Raw genomic sequence first — 8801 nt, forward strand, 5'->3', positions numbered from 1 at the left:
ACTGAGGCCCATTGTCAGATATTACTTTGTCTGTGTGACCAATTTCTTTCAAAAAGCGTTCAACAAATGCTGCAAATATAGACTTTGCTGTTGCTCTACACAGTGGGGTAAATGACATAAATTTTGACGTAAGTACTACTGCCACAAAAACGAAGGAGGAACCGTTGTTTGTTCTGGGAGGGGATCCAAATAAAGCGACAGCTGCGAGTTGTCTTAAATTGGTAGGAATTATGGGATTCAGTGAAGCGGAGTGGGATATAGTAGGAGGTTTTTGCCTTTTGGCATAGTTTACACTTTGAAAGCACCGCACGAATTCTTTTCTCCATATTATAAACACTATCCGGCCCCAAAATGGGCGTTACTAAGGTGTATGTACGACACAAGTTTTTTCACTAAGTCATCAGGAATACATACCACCCATAACTCACTATTAGGACTCCTACGTTTGAAAAGAATATTGTTCCACATCAGGTAAAACGTTTCACACCTACATTGTACCTGTCATTCCATTTCCCTTTGATTACCCTCCATATAAGACCCTTATCTCGTCCCTTTGCGATGCCAGCAACCTTCGGAATGCATAAGTTACTGAAGTTATTTACCTGGCAGACTTCTTCGTTACTTTGACAAGCCCAACAGGTGAACGAGACAAAGGGTCAGCTACTGTATTTTGTGTTATCGGAATGTAAACAATGGTGAAATGGAACTCATGCAAAATTAAGGCCCAACGCTTAAAATAACCATGATTTAACTTAGCAGTCATCAGAAAATGAAGGGCACGGTGATCAGTATATACCTTGTATGCCTGCCATAGAAGAAGTAGCGGAATTTATCAAAAGCCCAAACCACAGCCAACACTTTCATTTCGGTCACAGGGCAATTAAGTTCAGATTTAGATGGCAAGTGCAACAGTCCTTTGGATAATGACACATTTTACTCAAACTCTTGAAAGACGTGCATGCCAAGTCCAAATTTTGAGCTCTCAATAGATATACGAAACTGACACGACAGATCTGGAAGATATAATACAGGGGCGTCAAGAAGTGCATCCTTCAAACTTTGAATTCATTCTGGACAACCTCATGCCAGTGCCACAAAATATTCTTACCAGTCAACTCATACAATCTGGGAGTGGTCATGTTTTTCAAATTAATGAAGCGATGGTAGAAGTTAATGAACACTAAAACCCCCCTGAGTTGACACTTATTTGTAGGTACAGACTGTCTGCAATAGCTTTCAACTTTTCTGTATCAGGTTGAATGCCTTCATCAGATATGAAATGACCAAGAAATTCAATTTGAAATTTGTCAAATTGTGGCTCTTCCAAACTAGCTGTGATGCCAAACTCGGAGCCGGCCGTGGTGGCCGAGCAGTTCTAGGCACTTCAGTCCTGAACCGCGCGACAGCTACGGTCGCAGGTTCGAATCCAGCCTCGGAAATGGATGTGTGTGATGTCCTTAGGTTAGTTAGGTTTAAGTAGTTCTAAGTTCTAGGGGACTGATGACCTCAGATGTTAAGTCCCATAGTGCTCAGAGCCATTTGAACCATTTTTGAGCCAAACTCGGAAAATACTTAAAGCAGTGAATTAAGAAGGCTATTATGATCTAACCATGACTTTTCCGCAATGAGGATATTGCAACAAGGTTAGTACTTCTATTCTTCAGGTGTTTAGGAAGAATGGGGTTTAGTCCAGAAATAAAGGCAGAGTATGAAATGTTAAGTCCAAAGGGCAAGTTACAAAACTGGTAACATGTACCAAAGCAAAGAAAAGCCATATATTTCCTAGAAGCAGGGTGCAGTAATACATGCCAAAAGCTTAACACCATGAAATTTCTGTAACAGTTCCTCCAATGTCTGACGACGATCTATTTCAAGACAAATAATGGTATTTATTTGTCTGGAATCTAACACTAAACGTATTGACCCATCTCTTTTTTCAACAATATGGACTGTTGTAAGAACTCAAAGCAGATTCAGTCACACTTTGAGCCAACATGGACTGGGCCTCATTCTTTACTCTTTTCCCGTATAGCAATGGAATATGATGGAATAAATAACTTCGTAAGTTCATTGACTTAAAATTCATATAGAAAATTTCGTCTGGTACCGCCTTTATTGAGAAAGGCTTCAGAATGTGACTGTAAGCTCCTGCCTATCTATATTAGAAGCATCCTCTACGCTGTCTACATTCTCACATACAATTTCAGAGATCAAAAGACGGTTGCATCTCCTGAGAAACGATTGATTTATGACCAATAGCTACAGTGGAAGTTTGTGCTTTTGACGAAGATAAAAACTTCAGACAGTTGATGTCTTCTTCCTCTTTTGAAACCCAATCCTCGAACTGCAAACAGACTAACTTGCCACTGACTTCAGCTTTCCACTTACCATAATTAAAGTTCGACCAGCCTTGTATTCAGTCAAGAAATCAACACACAGTATCGTTTGTGTAGTAAGAAGGGCCACAGTTAGGTAACTAGCAGAAAACTCATGACCTTGGCAAACAAAATCCAAACGTGTTATGTTTCTGACCTCTGCAGATTTTCCAGTAATTACACCCTTTATTTTGGCTCATTGCAATGGAAACGGTGGAAAACAGTTAATTCCTGACATTTACTGGAAGCTGCCTCACTATAACCAAAACAGGACTACCTGAGTCTAATACGGCTGATAAAGACACCTGTCCAACATAAACTGACATTATAGGATGAACTAAGGTGTTCTGATTCTCCACCTTATCTTCGAACAAGGTATCTCTAAATCATCGAACTGGACAAAATTTATTCGTCTCTCCTCTAAATCCATGTCACAAAATGCTTTCCCTACGAAAGTGTCACCAAATCCACAACCATATCATTAATTATGTATCCTATTGCTTGTGGATGTACAACTGTTTTTCATCCACTGTCATCATCTGCGAAGTCATGTAATTAGTTACCCAGTCAAAAACACTGATTTTCCTTAAGTTTAGTGCTTGGTCCTCAATGGTCTCTATATAACATGATTATGGTCAGTTTCGCCTCACATCTGTTCCTCATTTTGATTACCAATAGGGTCACACAGCTCATTTTGTTCACTAATGAGTTCACAATGTATCATTTTTATGGTGTGAACGGAGGAATTGTCCGAATTGACAAACGAGTCGTTTGCTGCATGTGACATTGATCATCCCTGTGATGGCCTGTCACGTCTAACACTATCACGAGGATTAGGTGATTTAATCTCGACTACTTCAGCGCGTCATTCAGGACAAAAATTTCCACAATCGCACCACTCCTGATTATTTCTTTCGTAATGATTGTTACGATCACGCAATCTCATGTTTGGTTGTAATTATAGTAATGTGATCTGAAATCAGTGTTCTCAGTTTCTCAATTTAAAGTATCGTGTTTAATGAAAATTACTCTTATTTCTTTCATTATATTGATTTCTGTTGGACTCGCCTAATATTGCTGTAACTTCTTTGGCTCCTAAAACCACGAACTCTGTTCCTGCCTCATTGCTAGACTGTTCTCTCGGATGCCAGTGGCATGAATAATTGTGATCACGGCTATTAGAAAATTGATTATTCTGTTCATAATTTTTGTTACGATTTGCAGAATACCCATCATCTGATCTGCTTCGTTGTGATGCGACTAAAATTCCTCACTGTCAACCTCGAGCTCTTGCAATAAATTTTGAAAAGCCTCGGAGTCGTCTTTACAGTGTCCTGCCAAACTAATGTGTCGCAATCGTGTCGGTAGATTACTCAAACAGATTCTTATTAATTCCGAGGGAATCATGCTAATCATGTGCTGACAACAGTCTGCCGGGCTGGAAAAGTCTGATTGTTCAAAATTCGTTAGCACAATGATATTGTTTTTAACTCTATCTTGTCTTGCTTCAGACCAGTACGGCGACAAGAATGGGTGATATAAAATTCACCTTCCATTTGGCATTCTTGTACAATTGCTTTCATTCTTGTGACTAGTTCAGGTTCTAATCAGCCACAAATATATTCAAGTTTATGACCAGTTGACCATGAAGATGGAAGACATCAAGCCAATACTAGAACTGTTAGAATAACGCCCTGGGGTGCATATCTTTGGGAGAATTTCGAAACACTTTCAATCTTTGAACAGTGAGGAAATGTCTGTAATTAAATGGATTATTCTGTTGAGAAGGTCAATTATTTTTCCCTCTATGTGAAGCATCCACGTTGTCTCGTCTGCGTAACGCACTGCGTTCGCGTATCAGATCACCAGAATGCCACGAATCAGAAATTTCGTAAGAAGTATTATAACAAAAAGTGTAACTATTGGCATCATCATCCCGTGGCTAGTTTTCCGTTCAATGCGCGATAATCGAAGTTTCTTTACATCAGAGTCGTACTATTGATTAATGGTCATTTATCCCTGTTTAAAACGTTGAAGAGAACAATATTCTTCCAAATAGGCAAAAAGAAAAAGCTATGTAACATCAGAAATTTTATCCACATTGCTGGACAATTTGGTCACGGTTACAGGAAGTTCGTCTATCTTTATGGTAACTATATTTAACTGTTCACGGGTAGAAAATTCTGTATCTTTAGCCTTTAGTGATGCACACTGTTCTTCAAGAGCTCGTATCAGCGTTTCAAACTGTCTATCCTGCTGTTTTAACTGTGAAATACCGGCCGTTTCAATGTGTTCGACCGTTGGATTTAGGTTATTTACTACAGCGTGGAGCTCCTCACGTACAGCTTGCTTAACCTGTTTAGCTTTCTCATTTCAATCAACCAAAAGTTTCTCTTCAATCTTTTTTTTATTCTGTTCTAAATTGTTGGCAATATCCCCTAACTTTTCCTTAATCTCTTCTTTAAGACTTTTATTGTCTTCTTTAACGCTTTTAAACTCTGACATAAAACTTCTTTTATTGTCTTCCTTAACCCTTTTAAACTCTGATCTGCAGAAGATCGATTCGCTTATCTATGGCACTACTACCGGAAGCAGTTGAAACTAGCTCAGTTTGGTCAACAGTTGTGGATGTAAAACCTGAATCTTTCACTACAGAATCTGACTGTTGTGACAAATTACATCCTACGGTTTCCAAAAGAGAATCCCAAGTATACTTTCCTGTTCCATGTTCGGTACTGAAAGATTACCCTGATCAGTCCTGTTAGGCATTGTCCTATCTGTCTCAATTAAATTAACATTCCGAGAGGATCCCTGTTCAGTTGTCCCTTCTCTGTCGACACAGTTAACAAAAGTTCAATCAGCCGCAGCTCTGATATTTTATCTAGCTCTGGTGGTCTGGTAGCTTTTGACATTTTAATTCAATTACAGTCATGCAGCAAGCAACAAGGAAATATCGCACACACTGAAGAGCAACACTACACAGAAAGCTACACAAAATCATTTCCTACAGATGTTTTTTGAAAACAGAAAAATATTTCAGTTGTCACTGGCAGAATTCACTGTACAAACGCAAGTCCAAACTTCTGATAATATCACAGTGCAACAAAAGTAATGGACACAAAGTAGCATATACCACGGAAAAAACAATCACTGTCTGACCAAATAACACTTCAAATTTCAATAAACAGAATTCTTTTATCTGGGAATACATCATTTTCAACAGCAAGGATCAATGGCAAAAATCACTTATGCTAAGCACAATATAACAATACAAACCCATAAAATGAAAGAATCTTAGTTGCACTACACTCTAGAAAATACTTGTCACAAATCGGTATTCAGAACTTCAGAGAATACACAAAACCCTATACCTGCGGAAGCAAACTTTAACTACTCCCCATAAAATACGTCTATATTGTTGCCTGATAATCAATATGCAAAACAAACTACGTTTTTGTAATGGCATACAGTGTATAATTACTTCAATTGTCACGTCACAAATCATGTACTCACACAATCAAAGTAATTGCTAAGTCAAAACCTGTAACTGAAATATTAATATGTAGATGGTTGCAAAACAAGATTTTATCTGACTGCAAAAATCAGCAGACCATCATATAATTACGCATCCTGGAATAAAAGATCAACAGGTGAAACGATAATGTTTAATTTCTAAACTCGTGATTGTAAGCGTTTGGTTGGTTCGAAATACATAAATTACAACGCAGAGCAACAGATGTGTGTTAAAATTAGATTTTGAACGGAAATATGTTAAGCTGACACTGCACGACACGAATTCCATTCTAATCGGTTCATCAAACAATTCGTCTGCGAGAGAGAAATCCGTTTTCAATTAAATGTACATATGCTACCTCATTGCGAAACAAATAACACAGATAAAAATGTTAGTTCTGAATATAGCTAATCTTTATCTTTATCCTTGCAAACAATCACTATCAGAGGTGTTATTCTAATTACACGGCAAGTGGCTATAAAATTTAATACATGTTACTTTCTGATAAAATCGATTGAAAACTCACAAAATAGCGCTTTACTGAAATGTTTTACTGGTATTAAGCCTGTGAACTGGACTGATATTTTCACAAATACATCATCAACATTCAATAAATGTTGTTGTTGTTGTTGTGGTCTTCAGTCCTGAGACTGGTTTGATGCAGCTCTCCATGCTACTCTATCCTGTGCAAGCTTCTTCATCTCCCAGTACCTACTGCAACCTACATCCTTCTGAATCTGCTTAGTGTATTGATCTCTTGGTCTCCCTCTACGATTTTTACCCTCCACGCTGCCCTCCAATGCTAAATTTGTGATCCCTTGATGCCTCAAAACATGTCCTACCAACCGATCCCTTCTTCTAGTCAAGTTGTGCCACAAACTTCTCTTCTCCCCAATCCTATTCAATACCTCCTCATTAGTTACGTGATCTACCCACCTTATCTTCAGCATTCTTCTGTAGCACCACATTTCGAAAGCTTCTATTCTCTTCTTGTCCAAACTAGTTATCGTCCATGTCTCACTTCCATACATGGCTACACTCCATACAAATACTTTCAGAAACGACTTCCTGACACCTAAATCTATACTCGATGTTAACAAATTTCTCTTCTTCAGAAACGCTTTCCTTGCCATTGCCAGTCTACATTTTATGTCCTCTCTACTTCGACCATCATCAGTTATTTTACTCCCTAAATAGCAAAACTCCTTTACTACTTTAAGTATCTCATTTCCTAATCTAATTCCCTCAGCATCACCCGACTTAATTTGACTACATTCCATTATCCTCGTTTTGCTTTTGTTGATGTTCATCTTATATCCTCCTTTCAAGACACTGTCCATTCCGTTCAACTGCTCTTCCAAGTCCTTTGCTGTCTCTGAAAGAATTACAATGTCATCGGCGAACCTCAAAGTTTTTACTTCTTCTCCATGAATTTTAATACCTACTCCGAATTTTTCTTTTGTTTCCTTTACTGCTTGCTCAATATACAGATTGAATAACATCGGGGAGAGGCTACAACCCTGTCTCACTCCTTTCCCAACCACTGCTTCCCTTTCATGCCCCTCGACTCTTATAACTGCCATCTGGTTTATGTACAAACTGTAAATAGCCTTTCGCTCCCTGTATTTTACCCCTGCCACCTTCAGAATTTGAAAGAGAGTATTCCAGTCAACATTGTCAAAAGCTTTCTCTAAGTCTACAAATGCCAGAAACGTAGGTTTGCCTTTTCTTAATCTTTCTTCCAAGATAAGTCGTAAGGTCAGTATTGCCTCATGTGTTCCAACATTTCTACGGAATCCAAACTGATCTTCTCCGAGGTCGGCTTCTACCAGTTTTTCCATTCGTCTGTAAAGAATTCGTGTTAGTATTTTGCAGCTGTGACTTATTAAACTGATAGTTCGGTTATTTTCACATCTGTCAACACCTGCTTTCTTTGGGATTGGAATTATTATATTCTTCTTGAAGTCTGAGGGTATTTCGCCTGTCTCATACATCTTGCTCACCAGATGGTAGAGTTTTGTCATGACTGGCTCTCCCGAGGCCATCAGTAGTTCTAGTGGAATGTTGTCTACTCCCGGGGCCTTGTTTTGACTCAGGTCTTTCAGTGCTCTGTCAAACTCTTCACGCAGTATCTTATCTCCCATTTCGTCTTCATCTACATCCTCTTCCATTTCCATAATATTGTCCTCAAGTACATCTCCCTTGTATAAACCCTCTATATACTCCTTCCACCTTTCTGCCTTCCCTTCTTTGCTTAGAACTGGGTTTCCATCTGAGCTCTTGATATTCATACATGTGGTTCTCTTCTCTCCAAAGGTCTCTTTAATTTTCCTGTAGGCAGTATCTATCTTACCCCTAGTGAGACAAGCCTCTACATCCTTACATTTGTCCTCTAGCCATCCCTGCTTAGCCATTTTGCACTTCCTGTCGATTTCATTTTTGAGACGTTTGTATTCCTTTTTGCCTGCTTCATTTACTGCATTTTTATATTTTCTTCTTTCATCAATTAAATTCAATATTTCTTCTGTTACCCAAGGATTTCTATTAGCCCTCGTCTTTTTACCTACTTGATCATCTGCTGCCTTCACCACTTCATCCCTCAGAGCTACCCATTCTTCTTCTACTGTATTTATTTCCCCCATTCCTGTCAATTGTTCCCTTATGCTCTCCCTGAAACTCTCTACAACCTCTGGTTCTTTCAGTTTATCCATGTCCCATCTCCTTAAATTCCCACCTTTTTGCAGTTTCTTCAGTTTCAATCTGCAGTTCATAACCAATAGATTGTGGTCAGAATCCACATCTGCCCCAGGAAATGTCTTACAATTTAAAACCTGGTTCCTAAATCTCTAAATGTTAAGGAGTATGATTTTTATACGCACACCAGGAATCAAGCAAAAGCAAGTTACTTTGAT

Source organism: Schistocerca nitens, chromosome 1 (assembly GCF_023898315.1).
Source record: "Schistocerca nitens isolate TAMUIC-IGC-003100 chromosome 1, iqSchNite1.1, whole genome shotgun sequence".
Classification (NCBI taxonomy): Eukaryota; Metazoa; Arthropoda; class Insecta; order Orthoptera; family Acrididae; genus Schistocerca; species Schistocerca nitens.